This window comes from Solanum lycopersicum, chromosome 3 (assembly GCF_036512215.1).
Source record: "Solanum lycopersicum chromosome 3, SLM_r2.1".
Taxonomy (NCBI): domain Eukaryota; kingdom Viridiplantae; phylum Streptophyta; class Magnoliopsida; order Solanales; family Solanaceae; genus Solanum; species Solanum lycopersicum.
Window position 1 is genome coordinate 22,782,042 of NC_090802.1, and position 24,482 is coordinate 22,806,523.

Consider the following 24,482-nt stretch of genomic DNA (forward strand, 5'->3'; position numbering starts at 1 on the left):
TAGATTTTGGATTTTTATTATGAATGTGCTAAACATTGCCGGTACCGAGATTGTTGTACACAAATGCACACGTAAGTGTACGTGGTCGTACAAGTAATAAAGTAGCCTTTTTAATAGTCGAATGTTGTACCCACATAGACTTAATAGTAGGTTATCTTTGATTATTCTAATAACTATCAATTAACGGAAGTATTTCCGGAAAGAGTAATATATTTAATTCTAAATTATCAATTAACTCAAAACTAAATTAAGCTACTATGGTTCAATTTCAAGTTGGATTTCAAACAATGACTTGGAAATTTCAGGGTTGTATCATGCTTCAGATTTATGCAAATTATATAATGTAATGGGCATTTGACAGTGACTAGTAAAACTTGTTCGAACTATTCTTGGTCTACCAAAACATAGACTAAGACCCACAAAGTATGTGTCGAATAGCATGGTAAGGTGGAAAAATTTTCAAGCCCCGTCAACACTAAGGGATCAGTCTCATTCATTCCCAAAATGTCATTAATAATAGCTAGAGTTAGCGTCACATCAACCCCTCGCACTTTCGAAAAATGAGATCTTGACTTAGTTGCCCAATTTGCATAGAACTCAAGAACCACGTACAAGTTGCACTCTACTGGCTTGAAAAATCAAACTCCATGTGGAGCTCTTGGATCCCCATCATTATCCAGGGAAAGTTCCTGGCCAAACTATCCCTCTACAAAGAATTATCTTAGTCCAATGTGATTCTTCCACCATGTTTAGCGGTCTTTGGACACTTTCTTCAATCAAAATCAGTGAGTTTATCCATGAGGTACTGTTGGTGTGGGAGGGACATCCTCCCACTCCTAACTCTCTTCCTTTGGCTTGAGGATGCTACCTCTTTGTTGGGTCTGTGAGTTCCAGTGATGATCACCTGTATATTGAACAAACAGCACCAAAAAACAAGTTAGCCCATAAAAATACACCTAAGAGACAAGAAACGTGGGCTGTGAATGGAGCACCCTTCACTTATTCATATGTTCTACCCACGCTAAATAATTGGGTATTTAAGAATTCCCAACATTAAAATCAACACAAGGTGCGCAACACGATTTTTTCAATTTAACACTTCACATTTATACTCACATATCAGCCTCACCATCACTACGCTCAACCTAACAATGAAACCTTACTAAGCATAAAAAACTTTACAACAATATCCAATACCACATGTTCGATTGAACATATAGCCAAGAACATAACACATACGTACCCTCACTACACATATGAAAATCATAAGCTAACCCTAACACCTAAATGTCCGAACACCCGTATAGGAACTCATAACCCAGGCTGAACAACATAAAGGAGTTTCTTCGTTACGCTTTCGTACAATTACAAAACCACAAATAATCTATGCATAATCCTTCAAACATCATTTTCTACATATTATTCTTCAAAACAAATTTAAGAAGTAACGAGAACTTACCTGATGCCTGGAAGGGTCGAAGATAATGGAGCAAAAAGATGATGGTGGAATACCTCAACATTAAGGATTTGGAGTTGAGAAATCATGAAGGGAGAAAGAAAGGGTGAAATTTTGGAGTTGAGGGAAAAATGGGGGAATTAGAGTGAGTTCAGGGTTTAAAAGAGGAAATGGGTTTGTATTCTTAAAGGGAAGATGGGTAAAACCTATCTATTTAATGAGAATAAAAACACTTATATGCTAGGCCCGATGCGGTCTATTATAGAGTCCTCTATTTTTTCTAGGAAATTAATTCCTTGTGAAAATAAAAACATTGACTCCCTTTAAGATGTGAATCCATCACGGAGACCCCTTATTTTGGACAGAAATATCAATTTTCGTCAAAACCAAACTAATACTCCATCTCGGCGACCCGCTCCAATTACAACATCCTCTTTTTACGACAAAAAATCAATTCCATGCGCAAAGAATCCATTGAACACCTCAACTACGCGACTCCACTATGGAGACACTTTCCTGTAACCTTTAAGAATAACACAGTTAACGAAAATCTGATGGGTTGCCTCCCATCCAGCGCCATAGTTCTGGTCGTGGCATGATCAATTTTTTTTCTCTATATTTTGTTTTCTTAATATCCTAATTATTACAATGAAAAATGAAAATTCAACCAAGCCCTACAAATGAAAATACGAAAAGAAAGAAAAAGAAAAAAAGCATTATCCTATACATATGATCACAGGTTGCCTTCCATGTAGCATTTCATTTTACATCGCAACTCGACTCAACTTATGACACACTCATCATTCAACTCGATCATTTCTTTCTCATGATATACATTATTTTTGAAGTAGTGATTGTCTCGTTGTCCATATACTAGAAATGTGGAGCTCTTCTCCTTATTCTTAGCTTCACAACCTGATGTTGAGTCATTCATATCGTCTCAAATGGACCACTCCACGTTGACCAATTTTTTTCAAGGAATAACTTCAATCTTGAACTAAAAAAAACACCACCTAGCGTGGCTCAAAGGTGTATGAGATGATATACTTGTCATGCCACTTGTTCTTCTCAATTCCCAAGCTCATGTAACTGACCTGTTCTCTTCTTTGCAACTAATTCAGGATCAAGATTAAACTTTTTATGGACCAATAGGCTTGGTTCTCCAATTCTATGAGAAGATGGCATGTTTTTCAGAATACCTTACAACAGGGTGAAGTCCATATTGGTGTCTTATACGCAGTTCTAGACTCCCACAATTCATCATCCAACTTTCTATCCCAATCCTCTGATTGTACATTACCTACAATGAAATAGGTGAGTAACTAGATTTTGATACCTATAAGATTGAGTGACCCACTAAAACATACTAGCTAACCAAACTATGAGACAAAACAATTGGGCAGCACAACTTCCAAAAAGTGAAGCCTGGACCTTGAAGGTTATCACCTGAGTGAGAATAAACCATACAAATAACGGTGGACAATCCCCCAAAAAACTAGAGAAGTACTAGCTAGCCAACAAGGCCACAACTGAAGATATGCCTACTTACGCACAATATATATATACATGCCAAGACTATGGATTGGGGATTAAAACATATAAATTAAAACCTAAAATATTGTGTCCACAGTAGCATCTATAAGTTATATAAGCACTGTCGGGACAAGGCCTCGACTATACCCAAATTGTACAACAAAATTACACATCCTCTGATAAACCCAAGATAAGATGGAGCTTACCGAATCAATTGAACCTAAATCATAGAGGGTGGGTCGATCAGAGTCCTTGCATGTACTTCTCGCGTCAAACAAAAAGAAGCATCCTTGGAAAAAGGGACGTCAGTACAAATAAAAATATACTGGTGTGTGAAGAATAAAATAGGTTCATAAATATTTACGGTAAAAGGGTAATAGAGGTAGCACCTGAAACTAAAACTCATATAATCTTCATGGTTGACATTTGCCCCCTACTATATAAATATGCATGGTATGCTCGTATAATTTTATGTCGTGAATACATATATTAGATGCAAATGCATAACATACCCAACCAAATGCTAGCAATAATGATACCTTTCGATAGAGAACCGACATCATATTTGCCAAATTGTGGACATTTGTGTCTTATATGTATAAATATACACAATAGGCCACATACCTCCCCATTATAGACCAGGATTAGAATGCATAGAATGTGATGTCATAGATTTATAACACCTATATGTTACTGTTTTCATGTTTCCAATCTTGACCCATTTGTAGTCTTGTTCTCAGTAACCCTATAATCACATTCGTATAACATGCAACGACACATGTTTTTTCCTGAAAATCTTGAAAAATTAACTCAAATTTTAAAAAGATAACCTAAACTGAAGATATTCAGAATAATTTTAAGGTGATTTACTCAGTTCCTAACTTCGTTCCTAGAAAATTTATAAAAAAAGTATTTTAAAAATCAAGTGTTCTAATATTTTATATATTTTTTTATATTAGAGAGTTTTGAAGATCTTGAGTTACTTTAAATAATTTTAGTGTGGAAAAAGGGTTTGTTAGAAGTAGTAAGGGTATCTTATGATATTTTAAGTCACATCACCCAAAGAAGAATAAGAATCCATACATGTGGATATATAATCAAGGAACCGATAATATGACATGTAGATGTCGAATACCTATTTATCCGAATGAATGGAATATCAAAATAATAGAATCGTGAAAATAGTTGAGCTGAGGTCCCAATGACTTTCACTGAAGGTCTTTCTAGTAAGAGAATAGAAAAATATCACATTTGTCGTTTTAGGAATTCCCAGGAGTGGTTCTTAAATGAGGGATGTAGCTTAGCCTTAACATGACTTTCTAATGAATGCACGAATGACCGTAGTTCTTCATGACAGTTGTTCCTTGTGGCCTAATATTTTCAAAAACTATATATACACAGCTGACACACTCCTATAAACAATTCATAATTTATCTTAAATTAGCAAATTTGTCATATGGCCCAACTTGACAAAAAATCCATAAAACTTTAAAACAGTCATGAAAGAGTCCTGAGATGAATACCTTGAATAAACACCAATAAAACAAATTTATATGTTCAAACACAAGCTCCAAAGCCAGGTAAAAGAAGGGGAAGATGATTTCCATGTGTAGAGATCACGTTTCTAGGCATAAGGGCAACCTTTAATGGTAGAAATTGTCAAAAACTAACCTTCATCATGCAAGAACTCCATTAGAACCTTTTATTAAGCTTTCTTTCTAGTTAGGGAGTGAAATAAATGTTTTCATGGCTTAAAACATTGAGTAAGCCGACATACCACATTTTTTACCCGACTCGAAATGCTACCTGGATTCTACCCTGCAGTCCGCGGTAAAACCATCATAACGCTTCACTCTGATGTCGGTTGGACACGTGGTTTTGTGCTTTGCATACTAGATACTTTGTCTTTGATTCTCTAGGTCACATTCCTTCTATATCTTTATATACTTGGAGAGAACATAGAAGACATTTGACCCTAAATTAAGAAAATATTATTCGAGAAACTTTGATAACTTTTGCAAACCTTAGTTTCGCTAATTTTCTTGACTTCAAAACCTAACATGTGAGCCTTATGTTATTATAATACCTCATAACACACTATTATTATCATGTTAGACACTCATAGGCTTACCCCAAGGTATGAAATAATTTAAACCTTTCAAACGAGTTTAGATTTTGACCTAAAACTTTAGTTTAGTTCCTTGATGTTACCACCTGTTTTCAATCTTAGTCTCCAATGTACGCTACCAAGTCATATACACCTCATACAACCATTAAAAACTATGTAACACATAGTATGCAAGAATAGAGAAAAAGTACGGGATCTTACATCCCCACAACAATCTATAATATAATCACCACTTCAATATATTTCACTTCATGTTTGTGGTTTTTTTACCAGATTTACCTGAGCAGGATATTGTCCCAGTGAAAAAATGCTAGAATGAAAGTTCATCATATTCTACATTGCAATAATTTGTGTAGTCAAAATTTAATTGCATCTACTTCTAACATCCCAACATTCTTGTGCACAACAAGTTTAGATCCTCATCTATTTCATTCAAGATTTTGTTTTTGACATTCTATTAAGCAATGTGAAAATTTTAACATATGTCTTCTCCAAAGCTTTTCCTTCTGCAATTGAATCAAGAAAAAAACATGGTTTTTTTCCAAAACCCTCAATGAAGGTGTGGACCAACAATTTATTTGCTTGATGATGGAATGGATAAACTTACAATATTTATTTGAATATGTCACATGCCCCATATGAATTCTCCCATCCTTTTGCCTAAAACTCAGAATCTCGCTCCTAAGCTTGTTTTTTTCAGATGGAAAGAACCTTATAAGAAGAATTTCACGCAAGATCATCCCATGAAGTAATGGAGTTTTTTGTATCAAATTTCAACCATCTTCTAGCTTTCCCTAATAGAGAAAGGGAACAAGGTGACTCTCACATAATCTAGATTTACTCTAGTTGGAGTGTATGTGTCACTGATTTTGAGGACGTTTTAAATGTGCACTTATGGGTCCTCATGAGATTAGTCGGTAAATTTTCTATAAATGTGCAATAGTTGCACCATACTCTACTTCAATTAAAACATACCACTAGCTGGTGGTTTCTTAATACTTGGAGTGATATTAGTTGTGCGTGGGTTTTCAGCGTCTCGAATTGTCATCCCTGCCATTGCTACAAGTGCAACTTGTTCAACCTTTACAATTGGTGTTACTTGTTCACTCCCAACTAGAGAAACATGCTACATTATTCATACTTTATTTCTCCAATCATGAACAAATCTTTTCAGTGCAACAAGTATCTCTACCATTTCCCATCTATCATCTTGCTCAAAGTTTAAACACAATCTGAAATACAATATCTAAGATCAAGTTATCAACACTTGAACAATAACTTCAAAAATTAGTTCAATTAAATAATTCCTAATTGTAAAGTCCCACGGTGACAAAAACTTGTTGCACCCAAACGTACACGCAAGTGTATGTGATCGTGCAAGTAATAAAGTAGCTCTTATAAGAGACTTATGTCGTACCCACAGACACTTAAGATTAGGTTACCCTTGATTCATTAAATAGCTATTAATTGACGTAAGTGCTTCTAGAAAGAGTGATGTATTTTATTATAAATGATCAATTAATGCAATATTGTATTAAACTACTATGGTTTAATTTAAACTTGGATTCAAAACAATGACTTGTAAATTCCAGGCATGCAGTCAGCTTTAGGTTCATGCATATTAATAATTTAGTAGATCTCATCTAGTTATTGAGTCACTGATTACAAGGTTAAATGTATGTTAATGATCTCGTGACCTCTAAATACGTACCAAAGTTGATAGTCTAACTATATCATTGAGCACAGATCGACTGAATCAATTACCAAGTATTACATTTTAGTCTTGTATATAACCAATCTAGGTCTTGTCACGACCCAGACTGGCGTGATTGACACCCACACCAACTACTCAGTATGAGAATTGTTACTACTATCTAAATAAGCAATAAATCTAAAACTAAGGCTTTTAAGTTACGAAAGAATGTTAAATAACTAAGTTACGTTCCATTACTAAATCAAGATCGAACGATTACTAAAACTATGGAAGATAAACCTAGAATTTGAAAGTCAATGTGCCAAAACTATAACAATATCCATGTTTAGAAGATATTACTAACGAATTATCAACTAATTAAATCAAGGTCTACGTCCGAAATTATTGGACGTAGACTAAAGAGAACTCCATGGTAGCCCGAACGAAATGGCTCACTCTTGAATTTGTCAATGATCATTGATCTCCTACGTGAGGTTTATCAATAGTCGCGTGAAAGTTCCCAATACTCAACAAAAATAAGAGCAAGGGCAGAATCAGTACACAACCATGTTGTACTGGTAGGGTCACATGACTATCTCACTAGTGTAGCATAAACAATTGAATTAATACTAAATGACATGCACATATATCAATATATTCAATATCATCATAAGAATTCAACAACACTTTTCACATGCTAAATCACATAGTTGGTCCTTTCACGGAACCCAAAACCACACTGTTAGCATGCTAAAATGTTGCAATTTGATCCAAAGTTCGCATGCCGACACGTGGCAATCCAATCTAATTGTTAGCATACAAAAACGTGGCAATTCGATCCAAAAGTTAGCATGTTGGAACGTAGCAATCTGATACCAATCACACATCACGATAATGCATCAAGATCATACATTTAAGTCATGATTTCATTTTTCAACATCTATTATCCATATTGCAACATGCATACAGATACGAGTGTCACAATGAAGCAAAGGCAAGTCTATATCACACTATCATAGAATCACAACCATCACTTACCTCAAAATAAGCTTGGAACCTTAAGAAACTTGATCTTTCCCTTTCCAGATTCGTTCAACATTTCTTGGTATAGAAATAATCAATAATATACGAGAATCAACAATTAATCACAAATTTCCCAAAATTCTAACATATTCATGAACAATAGGTCAAACTCATGACCCCAATTAGACACTGGGGTTGTTCCGATTATAAATTGTATCAAAAACAATTTCCCATCAACTACGACCCATTTTAGAATGTTCTACATATCGAAAAGCAAAAATGGGGGGTGAAAAGCTTACCTTTAGACTTAAGAATTGTGGAAAGCGAGTTGAATTTGCCCAAGGTCATTATTTAGATATAAAAGTCGAAAAGTGCCAAATAAGGCCGTTAAAGGCTTTAGTTACGAATTAAAAACACATCATCCGGCTATAGCGACTCCAATCCAGCTGTAGCGGCACCAATCTTGCTACAACGAAAATTTTGAACCAATGAGCTCTGTTTTGAAAAATCCCAAAATTCATATAATTCCATCTTCGTCTCATCTGCTATAGCAGCACCCATACTGCTGTAGCGGCAATAACCCTGCTGCAACGCCAGGAAGCGAGGCAGTCAGCTCCTTAAGGGAGTTTCAATATCCTCTTTCACAACAGACTCTTAACCCACTACGCTAAGAAAATGCAAGCCAGTGCGCCCCAAAGAAACCTCTGTCTGTTGGTCTTTGGGGAGACACTCCATCCAGATATCCCCAACCATCCCTCTAAATTTTGAGAATTGGCACCCTTCGCCTCTCAGAGCGCCAAGGACGCCAGTTCTCCCTATTCTTTCCCCATTGTTTTGAACTAGCTCCTTAATGATGTACCTATATTTCCTAATTGATTCCAACACTCTAAGATACATCTAAATATCATGACATTATCCATATACATGAGATCATGAACGTTGAACCCATAATCCAAATCAAGGAAATTTAAGATCAAAGTCAAAGAAATAAAGAGTCAAGTCTACAAGTTAAGAACCAAGTTAAAGCAAATTTTATTGAAAGTTTTCAAGTGTCTTTAACAATGTTTTAAATTTGTTTTTAAGACTCAAGTTTCAAGTTAAGTAAAGATTAAAGAGTTAGTTCATTCTTAGAAAGTTATAAGGAAACCAAGTATTCCTAAGAGTTTATAAATGTTTTTACATTTGAGCAAGAAAAGGAACATCCATTACGAGAGAGTCTGTGAACTAAGATTTGAGTAATCATCTCAAACCAAAATACAATTTTGTTTTTTAAAAAATGAGCTAAGTTTATTTTTGGGAGTGGTATTTAGCACTAGTATGGGGACGCGAGTTCATATTAACTCAAGTGCCCATAAACCGTGTAGCCATCATGGGTACTAAAAGATCATACTTTGTAGATGATCACTTAAGTTAAGCTAGTGGATCCACTAAGTTAAGTATTCATATATAAAGTCAAAGTATAGATATTTATGGCAGTGTGGGCAAGACGTTCGATCACCACTTAGGCTCATAGTGGTGGTTTTCGGTTCGAGAATCTTTAAAAGAAACTATGTTACTTCATTATATCAGTAAATTTGAGTTTGTTATTGCATTTCTATTAATGAACTATGTTTTTCCACTGTTTTACAAGATTTATATATATTGCATGTGTCTTATGACTTTATATAGAGGTAACTTACTCATATAGTTGAGAAGAGCCAAGGTAAGTGTTCCCTTCATATTGTTTTCAAGCTTAAGTTGTGTTTAGCATTCCCACTCGCATACTTGTTCATTTAATTTACAGCAGCCAGTTGGCTTGCAACGTCTTATGATGTAGACGCAGGTAACTAGAATCGGCATCTGGTGTACCGTTGATCTAGTTAGCAACTAAGAATCAGTTGGTGAGCCTCCTTACATTTCGGAGGATATTTTTTATCACTTATTTTCTGTTTTAAGTTGTTATGATTATTGGGGCCCTGTACCAACATCCCTACTTGTTTTAGAGGCTTTATAAACACATAGCATGAGTTATTTAGTCATATTTATTTTCATTGTAAACATTTAAGACGAGTTGTCATTTTGGCTAAATTATTACTTTAAGTTGATTTCATGAGTTTTATCTCTTGTATTAATTCTTCCGCTGAGTAAGTAAGTTAGGCCAAGGGTCAGCTCGAGGCTAACAATGGTCTCGAGTGACATTCTCTCCCAAGGTATAGGCTCGGGGTGTGTGACTTATGAATTATAAACTAACTAAAACAACGTCTAGATCCAAAAATAGTAACACGTCTACCAAAGCGACTCCATGGAAGCCCTAACGGAATGGCTCACCATTGAATTCGTCAACGATCACTGATCTCCTAAGTGAGGTCTATCAACAACCGTACTGTACTCAACAAAAATAAAAGCATTTACAGAATCAATAAATAACCACGACGTACTTGTAGGACCACACGACTATCCCACTAGTGTAACATAAACAAGTCAAACAACATTATAATAACAGACATATATATCAACATATTCAATATCATCATAAGAAGTCAACAACACTCGTCACCTGCTAAATCACATAGTTGGTTCTCTCATAGAACCCAAACCCAAACTGTTAGCATGTTGAAATGTGGCAATCTGATCCAAAGTTAGAATATAGGCTTGTGGCAATCCGATCCAACTATTAGCATGCCGTAACATGGCAATCCGATCCAAAAGTTAGCATGCCAGAATATGGCATTCCTATCTCAGTCACAGAAAACAATAACACATCAAGATCACACATTTTAGTCATGATTTTATCTTTTAAACATCTATGATCCATACTGCAACATGCATATATATACAAGTATCACAATAAACCAAGGGAAAGTAGATATCACACAAACATATAATCACAACCATCACTTACCTCGAAATAAGCTTGGAACCCTAAGAATCTTGATTCACCCCTTTTAGGATTCGTTCCGCTTGTTCTTGGTCTACAAAAATCAAAACTATACGGGAATCAACAATTAATCACTAATTTCTTGCAATTCTTAGAAATTCATGAACCTAAGGACAAACCCATGACCCCAACTAGCCAAATAAATTGTTCCCACCTTAAATTCCATTAAGAAATAATTCTCAATTAACTATGACCCATTCTAAAAAGTTCTACAGAACAAAAAGCAAAATATAAGATATGAAATGCTTACCTTTAGTATTATGATATGCTCAAACTTACTTCTCAAATAAGAAGTAAATCAGTCGTATCAAAAAAAGAACCCAACGAATGAGTTTGGGATCGTTCCACGAGGAAAATAATTCAGACTTAACTTGAATCTATTATTACTACTATTTAGTCAATTATTTCCTTGGAAAGCAAATACAATAAAAAGGGGTTTTTTTAACTTCTAAATGAATAAATATAACTAGCTAAACAAAAGGAGACAACTAACAGCTTCAAATGTTGGAGTTTAATCAAATAATAAAAGTAACTAGGGTTTACGTGTTTGGCATAGGTTCATAACTTGATAATTCTTACTATAACAATTCTTTCCTAGTATCTTGCATGCAAAGTGATAAGTTATGTATTTCTAAATCCTTGGTCCAACATCTAGAAAATTTCACTCCGCACCTTGGTCATTTTTAGAATAACCCTTAGCTTTACCTCATATTAAGCATCGTATTTGATAGTTGACTAAGTTATTACCTCGTACCAGTCAATACTAGCCTTTTAGATAGTATACACAAAATCTATGTTGATAATTCTTTTCCTATTATCTACCTCCTTGGTCCGGCAAGTAGCATTAAGGTGAGTTCTAACGTAGGTCATCCGTTAAAAAGACTTCTAAGCAAAAGAATCATCAATACATGCAAGACACTATTCTAGAATTGTTGTTTTAATTAGGTTTTACCTCATTATTTGCCTATGATTCCCACAACCCTATTTATAGAGTTTAGTTACCCATAGTCATAATCATAATATTCATTTATATGATACAAGAATTCATGCACTTACTTCAATGAGAAAGAATAAAATCCAGAAAATTACTTGATTAATCGACAAAATCACCAACAATCAACTCTAGAGAAAAGTGTAACAATCCAAAGTGTAATAATCAAAATAATCTCCTCACAAAGAATATAGCATAAAAGTGTCTAATAATGCAGAGTCTAACAAAGAGTCTAAAAATAATCAAGAGTCTAACCCCAAAAACGAGGTTTTTGAACTATTTATAAAAAATAAAAACCTAATTAAATAAGGACTCTATTTGCTGGATATCTGTCAAAACGCAGCTGGGTCGACGGACCTCGCGACGGATCGTCGAGGTCACGACGGACCGTCATGGATTCCGTCGTCCCATAGTTGTGTAATTTCTTTTGCTGCTCTCTTCATTGCCCTCGACGGCAGGTATGATGGATCTTCACAGGAACAACGGTTCGTTGAGGGTCTCCGTTCCAAAACACTTGAACTCTTGGAATTTGGGTACTGGATTACTTCTCTAATCTTCATGACGAACAAGCCAGACGAACCGTCATGGCTACGATGGTCCGTCACGCACTCCGTAACCCCACACTTGGTCAGAATTCCCCATCTTCCTTCAGCAGCTGCACTATGATGACACTTACAGACTGTCACGAGCACGACGAACCGTCACAAGATCCGTAGGTGGTACTTTTATGTATTTCTTGCTCAAAAACCTTCACATTCATCTTTTAGACAGATTTCCTGCAAATAAAGAGAAACATACATAAAAATTATTACAAAAAGGATTATGGACACACTAAACGAAAAAGCATTAAAAATACCATGAAACCACGGTATATCAACACCCTCAACTTAAATTCGTGTTTGTCCTCAAGCGACGCACTATGACTCAATACAAAATCTTTGTACAATAGTATCCATGTTTTATCCTTGGCAATAATTTGGCTATTAATCCCGATCAATCTCATCATATTTATGCATGCTATCACTATTAGGCTTGAATTATGTGGAATCATACCATGACACAGACTCACCATGCACTAACACCTATCCTCTTCAATTTCTCACCAAGGTGCTAATATTTCCGGTATTGCAACTAGTGTCCTCACTTCAAAACAAAATCCTCATTTTTCACACAATGATTTCAGTTTGAGTATAAGGATTACTTTTCAACACTCAGTCTCAGAACAAATTCACACTCATTCATACATATTGCCATAACCTTGCCCTTATTTTCACTGCTTTAAGTTCGATATACAACTCTTAGGATAACGATAGGACTTTCTTAGCTTGTAACATAGGCTCAGGGTCAGGTAGGGTATATTTAAGTATAATTTAGTGACTTTTTTCCCTCCTTGACATATCGGCTAAACATACCTTTTTTTCATTTTATTTTGTCCAGTTTCTCATATTCTTTCACCTTGCTATTTTCCCTTATTTCTTCATTTGTGTAAGTGACTCTCTTCTTTTCTTGCTTGTATTTCTTGTATTTTTTTTTATTATTTTTATTATTATTATTATTTTCACTTATCGTTCAACTGATTCTTAAGTCACTATACTTTTGTTCTCTCTTTCTTTGTTCTTTCTACCCCACTTTCCAGAGCATTCCTCATAATAGCCACCCTCAACTCATGGCTTTGCCATGAGTCAAAGTAAAAAATACCCAAAGTTGGGTCAGGGCCGTAAAAAGGATTATTTACTGCATTAGCCACCCTCAACTTATGCTTTTGGCATAAGCTGAGGTGCACATATCCAACGAGGGACCAGGTCCAACATATTATTCTTAGAAAAGATCAGTTAGGGTGAAAAAGAAAGGTCTAGTTTAAGCTCAAAACATTTGGACCAAAGAAGGATTAATTTAATTTGGTTTTCTTTTATTTAGGCTAAAAATGGGCTATATTGAACAAGGGCTTATGATCCTTTCCTAATTGTCTATTATAGCTTATAGCAGGACTCAGTACAAATAGTGGACTATTCAAATCTTTCTCACACTCACTTGACATCTCATTACTCTACCATATTATAAGACACCTAGTTCAAATTTTTGACATAGGGTCATGCAGTGGTGTACCTCTATGTCATACTTAGAGCCACACATTTATCAATTACAATGCCTAGTAATGCCTCATTTTCATTTGATTAGGATATCATTTTAGCCTTCATGATTCAGAATTAAACTATGTACACAAGATATCGACATGCCGGTTCAACAGAAAAAATAATCAGTCTCTTGGGGAAAAAGAACACAAGCAAGAAAACTCCAAAAGAGGATAGTGAAATGCGCTACTCAGACTTCACCTTAGCAGTCACTTTCCATTTACCCCACCCCCCAAAAAAAGACACGCAGTTGTACCCAATGCATAAAAAATTGAAATACAAAAGTGGTAGGTGAAGCAAACCAGCATGCAAAGCGCTGACGATCAGCAAGCTGGTGGGTACGGTTCCCCGGAACCCATTACCTCTGTAATTTGGACACCCTCACTAGTGTCCACAACATCAACAACACTATCAACAGTGCCTCCCGTTATCTTCACATTTCTGGAGCTAGATTCCCCAACGGCTAACTCTAATGCCCTCATTTGACGCGCCTCCTCATCAGCAAGCGAGGATCTCCTCACAGCCTCCATCTCACGGTGCTCCTTCTTCCATGCTTGAGTCTCATCCTCCTCTTGACCCCTATGCCTCTTTCATGCTCTCGAGGGGGAGGTGGTGGAATCTCAAAAGTGGCGAATAAGGCCGCCAATACTGTGTCTTCAACAGGATGTGCAGAATGGGCCTCAGACTCAGGCACCCTAGACTTTAAGATCATATCGATGTCTGCACGAAGACTATCGACCGCAGCCTGAAGGGTCGACACATCCACCTGAGGGGCTGGCCGGGATAGCACCCGCAACTCAAAAGCATCCAAGCGCTGATGGACCTCAGCGATCTTCCGCTCTGTGTGCTGGACAATTCTCCGCTCCAAGATCTCTTCTGCCTCAGCAATAGATCTCTGCATCCAAGGCTGGATGTGATGCAGAAGTGTAGCCATCTTTGCCTCTAATTTCTAGACCCTAGCAAGCAGGACAAGAGCGGGGAAAGGGGCTGAGCGAGAGGAGCTCAGGGCAGTGTTACTACCCGAGATAAACTCAATCGGGGTAGTGTCAGTGCAAGCTGCCTGCATAGCCGTGCGGGCCTGTGCTACCGTATTAGCCAGATTATCACCAAGTGGAGGCAACTCTAGACGGGTCCCTCTGTGTGGAGCAAACTCATTGGCCTCATCCCTGATGAGGCCGATATCAACAGTGCCCAGCGGGGTCTTGAGCTGATCAAGGTGCCATATAGGCACACCTGCGGACATGCATAGAGAAAATATCATGCACGGGAAAGGGTAAGTAGTTGTGACCTTAAAAGCCCTCTCGTGCATGATCGCCTGTTGAAGCCACGCAAAGTACACTTCAAACCCGTCTATCATCGCCACCATCAGTACTGCACGATCCCATGTGACTATATTATCAGCGGCTATGGGGGAAAGGTAGTGGCGGACAATCAACCTTAGAAACTTTGCCGTGAAGGTCAGTTTAGCCTTCTTGATGGCTCCCTTCGGCTCGGTCACCCAGTCAGCACCCTCTCCATCAATGGACAAGTGCAGGGCCATCCACCTCTTGGTGGTCTCTCTCAGTGATGGCTAAAGGAATTGGCCATCTTTGACAATTTTCCAGTGGTAGTCAAACTCGGCGGTGAGAGGGGTCCGGTTGGCATCAACATTCTCGTCGTATAGATACCGGCGGATGGAAGGCAGGGAGATATCAATCTGAATGCCACGTACTCAGACATGCTCCAGTGGGGCCTATTTGGCGGGAGCAGCCCGCCTATCAATCTGTGATCTGAGAGTAGCTTCGTAGGAGGCGTAGAACTCTCAGACCAACTCTTCACTATAACATCCCAACAAACGCGTTGTCCACTGCCGTCGATGTCTGGTGAAGAGATTGTGGATCTCTGTCATAGTCGAGAGACTTCCCGTAAGGACCCACTGCTCCAATGTAAGTGTACGTGTCATGACTCCTTTGTCATTGAGAAACTTTGCATTAGAATAGACTTGATACTGCCCGTCGACACACCACCGGTTGGGCTAGTCGGCAACCGGGGTGAGAGCACACAGTGAACCGGGTGTGGATTCCTAACTGTCAGCCTCATCAAATGAGGAAGGCTGTGCAGCGGTGGCTGGTGCAGAGACTTCAGCAGATCTGGAGGCTTACTCCGACCACGAAACTCCTAAGGAGCCAAACACTCCTTCTTCATTAGTAGCTGACCCAGAAGGTGTGTCGGTCAGTGTGCGCTCCTCATCAGACTGGGAGGCAGTGACTACACTGGACACCACCTTTTTGGGTATGGCTCTGGCATCATGTGCAGCTCGGGATGGGGTGGAAGGGCTTGGGGGCACGTACTCAGGGTCACACTCATCATCAGAGCCAATGACCAGGCGGGCAGATGGGACGACAGACTTTGATCGCTCGCGTGCATAGACTCGATCTTATTTTGGTTCTATAATAGATAGTACCTATAAAGAATCATTATAGTACTAAAAGGAGCAAACAAGACAAGCAAAACGACACTAAATAAATAAAATATTTAAGATGTAATGACATTTCTATAGTAATAGTGAAACACGATGGACCAGGTGAAGGCTCATCGTGAGTACGACGGACTGTCATGGAATCCGTCATGTCTTACTTAAACTATGTTTATGTGGAGAACCCTGAAGGAAAGTCTCTGACAAGTATGATGTTATATGCAGGATGGACCGTTGTGATTATGACGGTACGTCATCGATATCTATCGTGGGACACTTGGAAAAAATTGTAGACCCTTAGGAGAGGAGTCTCTGAACGTCATGAGGGTTATGCAGGACAGACCGTTGAGGGTATGACGGTCCGTAGTAGATGTCTGTTGGAGGAAACTTAGAAAAAGTGAGAGACCCTGAGAAATAGGGTCTCTGACTTTCATGACAGTATGTGCAGGACGGACCGTCGTGGGAATGACGGTCCGTCGCATGTGTCCGTTGAAGGACACTTGGAAAAAGTGAGAGACCCTTAGGAACAGTGTCTCTGACAACAAGACTGTTGTGTAGGATGGATCGTCGTGGGAATAATGGTCCGTCGCATGTGTCCGTTGGAGGACACTTAGAAAAAGTGAAAGACCCTTAGGAACAGGGTCTTTGACAACCCGAACGGTTGTGTAGGACGGACCATCGTGGGAACGACAGTCCGTCGCATGTGTTCGTTTGTGGACACTTGGAGAAAATTGGACAGTAGGGTGTTAGGGATGTTGGAACAGACCCAATGACGGTCTGTCGTGGGTACGACACTCCGTTATCGGGGTCTCGTTCTGTCATTCAGTGACAGAACTGGGGATTCCCGTTTCATGCCCAATGACCCAAATGGAGTTGTTGGTGTTTTAACCTACATTTATCTAACCCAACTACCTAGTAAACTAGCAATGCTAAACAACCTATTTCTAGAGTTTTAACACAGCAATTTTGAGGATTCTTAACCTAGGTCAGACAAAATTTTATTAAAGAATAAACCCATCAAGAAGAACTAGGTTAATACTAATTGATAAACAAAAATGCAATGTAAATGAGCAGAAATTAGAGACACATACCTCAGAATTTGAGAAAAAGAAGCGAGGAAGGTACTTGGTGATCAAGTAAAGAACCACAACGGTAGATTCCGACTAGTAGATAGTGAATTTTAGGAAATGGGGAATTTGGTAGAATGATGGTTGTAAGAGAGGGGGTTATGAACTTGGAATTTGAAAAAGGAGGGAAATGGGAGGAAGAGGGAAGGAATGGGTGAAATGAAAGGGGTGGGGGTTTTAAATGTTAAGAATTTAAAAAAAAAACCCAGCCGGGTCGGGTCGGGTACGCTTCATTAATGACACGACGAGTCTCCGACGATGATACGTCGCTGATGTGACGGTCCGTTGTTCGTTCCATTGTGTGTGCCCTAGTTTTGAAAATAACAAAAAGACGTACCTGGCACGACGGATTCATGCGACGGTCCGTCACAACCGTGACGGGCCATCGATGTATCCGTCAGTGACTGCTGCAGAGTGATTTTTTGCAAAATTTGCTAGTGATGTGCCTGCAATTTAAAACCCATTAATAGAAAATGCTACCATTACTAAAAAGAAAAAAACTATATGTATTGGGTTGGCTCCCAACAAGCGCCTGATTTAACGTCACGGCACGACTGAGGACACTTGATTACTCAGCCTTCATCAAGATGGTATGCCTCTATCACTTCATTCACCAATGCAGTATGCCCAAAATAGAGTTTTATTCGTTCTCCATTCATCTTAAACCTCACTCCCTCCTTGGTTTCTAACTCAACTGCTCCATGAGGGAATGCTTGGGTAATCAAGTAAGGGCCAGTCCGTTTGGACTTGAACTTGCCCGGAAGCCAACGAAACCAAATACCCAACCATAAACTCTCATTTTTCACTTTTTAGGTCATTATCCTTCTCCATCTTTTCTTTGTAGGATACAACAGATACCGATTGGAGCTCCCAACTCTGCCTCATGGACCTACAAATGTTGAAGGTGGCTTTTTCATTGTTCAACCGAAATTTCATCTGCCCTTCTTCCATATCAACTAAGGCTCTACCTGTAGCAAGGAATGGCCTCCAAAGAATAATAGGCACTTGAAAATCGACTTCACAACCAAGAATAACAAAATCTGCAGGAAATATGAACGACTCAACTTTTACTAGCACATCGTGGAGTATCTCTATAGGCCTTTTTACTGTTCGATCAACAATCAGTAGCCGCATTGCAGTGGTCTTTGGGTCACCCAAACTCAACTTCTTGTAAATCGAGAGGGGCATGAGATTTATGCTTACCCCAAAATCACATAATGCTTTCGCAAAATGTATTGACCCGACTGTATAAGGAGTAGTGAACGCACCCGGATCTTCTTTCTTTTGTACAAGAGATCTTGTAGCAATAAAACTACGATGCTGCATTCTATCATCATCCTCAAAAGTGATTGATCTTTTCTTTGTAACCAGATCTTTCATAAACTTAGCATAACTGGGCATTTGTTTTAGAGCTTCTACCAAAGGGACATTGATAGAAAAATGCTCCAACATAATTATAAAATGCCGATATTTACCATCCTCGATCTTTTTCACTAATCTCTAATGAAAGGGTGGTGGTGGTCTAGGCATGGGAATTACCTTTATAGTGACTTCTGCATCTTTTCCAGTGTTATCTTCTGCTTCACCACTACCCTCTACCACCTTATCATTATCCTTTCTCACCTTTTCCTCATTAGACGGCATAGGTGGGTCAATGGTTTTCTTACCACCCCGAGTAGTGATTGCCATATAGTGTGCATCATTTTTTGAATTTTGGACAGTGTTGCTAGGAAGAGTGCCTGATTGCCGTGTGTTCACAATCACAGATAATTGGGCCATTTGCAACTCGATCTGCTTAATTGATAGTGAATGTGTATCGACTTTTTTCCCAATACCTGCTAAATCAATCCTTAACTCTTTAATATGCTCATCACTAGCATCGAACCTCCTCATCATTTTCTGCAACATATCCGCAACTCGTGCCATACTATCTCAACCATCCCTAGGATTAACTTCACGATTTTGAGGAGAGACATATGGCCCATTCCTATCATTTATGTTACCGTAGTTACCCCTGTTGAAGTTGTTGTCGCGGTTGTAGTTTCCATCTCGGACATAATGACCCTCTCGGTTATAGTAACCATAGATCCGACCTTGGTTCCCTTGACCTTGGCGCCAATTATCTTGATTTGAGCCTTGGGCACTCGGTCGGAAACCCCCGTCTGCTCATTTACTACATAGAAATCCTCCGCATAATAGCATTCATCATTAGGTGGTGGTGGTTTAGACAAGTAGTTAACTGCATTTATCTTTTTTGCACCCTCAGTGATATGTTTTAATACAAACCCAAACTATGTTCTCATCTGTGCCGTTTCTTCACGGATCTTATCTGTGGCTGGGTTGTGTGTGGATTGCACTGCGAAGGTATTTCTCCCTGTATCTAACTTCCTAGTACTCCAAGTTATATTGTTCTGGGAGATTTTCTCTAACTTTTTAGCAATCTCAGCATAAGTACACTCCCCATAAGAACCACCCGCTATAGTATCCAACACCGCTTTATTATTATCATCCTGTCCCTGATAGAAGTATTCCTTTAGTGACTCATCGTCTATGTTGTGATTTGGGAAGCTTCTAAAATATATGGTGAATCTATCCCATCAACTACTAACTGACTCTCCTGGTAGTGCTACAAAGTTGTTTACTCTGTCTTTGTGGTTTTGTTTCTTGGAGACCGGGTAGTAGCGTGCTAAGAAAACATCCCTTAGTTGGTTCCAAGTGAAAATTGAGTTATATGGGAGCTCAGTGAACCAAATAGCAGCCTCTCCCGTCAGTTAGAGAGGAAACACTCTTAGCCCTATTACATCCAAGTCCAAGTCATGCCTCCCTACACAAATTTTACACACTGCCCTTACCTTAGCTATATGAGCATGTGGATCCTCAGAAGGTAGCCCTAAAAACAAACCTCTGGCAGTAAGCATTTGCATCAGTTTACTAGTTACCACAAAGGTGTGTCCTGATGGTAGAGGGGGCAAGACAAGTGTCCCATCAGAGTCTGCTATATTGTCATAGCCTCTGTAGTATTCTTGGGGCCGTGGAGCAGGAGTGTGTCCCCTCTATTAGTTTTCACCCGGAGCATCAGGTAACAACTGAATATGAACATCAACCGAAGCTGGGATGTTCTGGTTTAGATCATCATCATTAATTCCCAAGTTCCAATTCATGTTGCGTAGTGTACGCTCTAATTTGTGATCGTAGGGAAATAAGGGTTCTCTTCCTTTCCATGTATTTGGCATACAAGGAAGATGGTTCTGCAAGAATAAAAAACAATAAAACAAAGTAAAATCAAGAAAATATCAACTAAACTATAGTAATAAGTTTAAGTTAAAAATTTAAGTTAATCTAAAAGCTAGTTTCTCCGGCAGCGGCGCCAAAATTTGATACGCTCAAACTTACTTCTCAAGTATGAAGTAAATTGGTCATATCAAGTAAAGAACCCAACTAATGAGCTTGGGATCGTTCCCACGAGAAAAATAGTTCAGACTTAACTTGAATCTATTATTACTACTATTTAGTCAATTATTTCCTTGGAAAGCAAAGACAATAAAAAGGTTTTTTTTTACTTCTTAATGATTAAAAATAACTAGATAAATTAAAGGAGACAACTAACAGCTTCAAATGTTGGAGTTTAATCAATTAATCAAAGTAACTAGGGTTTACGTGTTTCCCACAGGTTCATTACTTGATAATTCTAACTATAACAATTCTTTCCCAGTATCTTGCATGCAAAGTGATAAGTTATGTATTTCTAAATCCTTGGTCTAGCATCTAGAAAATTTCACTCTGCACCTTGGTCCGGCTACGTGTGTTGCTATACTAACCCTTACCTTTACCTCATATTAAGCATCGTATTCGATATTTGACTAAGTTATTACCTCGTACCAATCAATACTAGCCTATTAGATAATATACACTAAATCTATGTTGGTAATGGTCCGGCAAGTAGCATTAAGGTGAGTTCTAACGTAGGTCATCCGTTAAAAAGACTTCTAAGCAAAAGAATCATCAATACATGCAAGACACTATTCTAGAATTGTTGTTTTAATTAGGTTTTACCTAATTATTCGCCTATGATTCCCACAACCCTATTTATAGAGTTTAGTTACCCATAGTCATAATCACAATATTCATTTATATGATACAAGAATTCATGCACTTACTTCAATGAGAAAGAATAAAATCCAGAAAATTACTTGATTAATCGACAAAATCACCAACAATCAACTCTAGAGAAAAGTGTAACAATCCAAAGTGTAATAATCAAAATAATCTCCTCACAAAGAATATAACATAAAAGTGTCTAATAACGCAGAGTCTAACAAAGAGTCTAAAAATAATCAAGAGTCTAACCCCAAAAACGAGGTTTTTGAACTATTTATAAAAAATAAAAACCTAATTAAATAAGGACTCTATTTGATGGATATCTGTCAAAACGCAGCTGGGTCGACGGACCTCGCGACGGATCGTCGAGGTCACGACGGACCGTCATGGATTCCGTCGTCCCATAGTTGTGCAATTTCTTTTGCTGCTCTCTTCATTGCCCTCGACGGCAGGTATGACGGATCATCACAGGCACAACGGTTCGTCGAGGGTCTCCGTAATACTTGAAATCTTAGAATTTGGATATTGGACTACTTCTCTGATCTTCATGACGAACAAACACGACGGACCGTCATGGCTACGACGGTCGGTCATGCACTCCGTAACCCCACACTTGATCAGAATTCCCCATCTTCCTTCAGCAGCTGCACTACGATGCCACCTATGGACTGTCACGAGCACGACGAACCGTCACAAGATTTGTAGGTGGTACTTTTCTGTATTTCTTGCTCAAAAACCTCCGCATTCATCTTTTAGACAGATTTCTTGCAAATAAAGAGAAACTTACATAAAAATTACTACAGAAAGGCTTTTGGACACACTAAACTTAAGGGAAAAGCATTAAAAATACCGTGAAACCACGGTATATTATCTTACGAATGGTGAAAATGAGTTGATATCGCCCAAGGGTCGTTGTTTAGCTCTAGAAGTCTAAAGTGCCAAATAAGGTTGTTCAATGCTTTATTTATGAATTAAAAACCCGTCATCCTGCTACAGAGGTGTCCATCTCGCTGTAACATCACAATCCTGCTGCAGTGGCACTTTTTGAAATAGTAAACTCCATTTTGAAAAGTCCCTAAAATCTTATAATCTCATCTCTGCCTCGTCTGCTTCAGTGAAACCCATCTCGATGTAGCAGCATCGCTGCTGTGATAATAACCCCACTGTAGTTGAAGGAAGCGAGACAACAAGCTCCTTAAAGGATTTTCAATTCCTCTTATCTAAACACACTCGTAGCCCACTATGCTAAAAGAAAAACCTTAACGCTAAGATCGATTCCCGGAGATGTATTTATCTAAATTCAATTCGTAAAGTAGTACAATTTCCTTAACAAATTATCTAACTAATTTTGAAATAAATTTCCTATACGCTGCACCTGATTGCTATTAAATTTCCTTATACATTGATGACTAAGATTTCATCCAAACCTGGACAAGGTTGAGAAAATCCTAATACTACGAAAAAGCTTTTTTGGTCCCAATTTTTCCTCCTTGGAATTTTTATGATGCAAGAATCAATCGTAATATGTTTATATTCGTATCTAATAAAAATCAACACTACTTTTTGAGACGATCATACTCTTTCTGGCCCATGTTATATCCCCTTATTTCTCTCCTAAGTTCAATTAGAACAATAAGTTTATTTCAATGGTGGTCAATCATTAAATACTATAAGATATAGCTCTCTAAGTCGTTGTTCTCCAAAAACCTAAAAAATAATAAATAAAATAATAACATCTAAGTCTATATAGAATTTGGGAAAAGTCGGCGGAAAATCTGCACCATGTCGGCAATGCGTCACTGCATTGTAAAATTTTCATTTCTTAAAAGCCTCCTCTCTGTGATGTGGAGAGGATACACAGTTTTCTGTCTTGACATTTTCAATGTGGCAACAATTAAATCCCTCTCTACGATACGGAGGATACAAAGTTGGGTTTTCCTTATTTTGGACTTATTCTTATTCTTTGGCATTTCATCAATTTTTATTTTGCACTTAAAATCAATCCTCACTGCATGTACTACAACTTTTTTTACCATTCTCCTCTTTTTTCCTAACATACAAGAACTAATCATATTTATTTATTATAATGCAATAATCATGACTCGACACTATCAATAATTCATGAATTTTTCTCAAACTCGGTCAAAGCATAGGTGTTAGTTGAATCCTAGGTGTATAAATACTCCCAATATCAGAGACCACTTGATATGCGTCTACGAACCCAGCTTCAACACCAAATAAATGTACTAAGTGCACCACATGTATGCCCCATCCCCATGTCTTTATTTCTGTTTGATGTCTTGTAATCAAGGCATTGTTTTTGTGGGGGTTGATGGTTGCTAGATTTTGTTACGTAAAGGTTTTTAGTGTGTTTCTTTTTCTAAAGGTGTAGTTTTATTAAAAAAAACATGTTTAGAATTTTAGGGATGTTGTATAAGTACAACAAACATTGACTGCCTTAACTACATCCTAGTTTATTCTACTTATACAACATTCCTAAAATTCTAAACATGTTTTTTAATTAAACTACACCTTTAGAAAAAGAAACACACTAAAAACCTTTGCGTAACAAAATCTAGCAACCATCAACCCCCACAAAAACAATGCCTTGTTTACAAGACATCAAATAAAAATAAAGACATGGGGATGGGGCATACATGTGGTGCACTAAGTACATTTATTTGGTGTTGAAGCTGGGTTTGTAGACGCATATCAAGTGGTCTCTGATCTTGGGAGTATTTATACACCTAGGATTCAACTAACACTTATGCTTTGACCGAGTTTGAGAAAAATTCATGAATTATTGATAGTGTCGAGTCATGATTATTGCATTATAATAAATCAATATGATTAGTTCTTGTATGTTAGGAAAAAAGAGGAGAATGGTAAAAAAAAGTTGTGGTACATGCAGTGAGGATTGGTTTTAAGC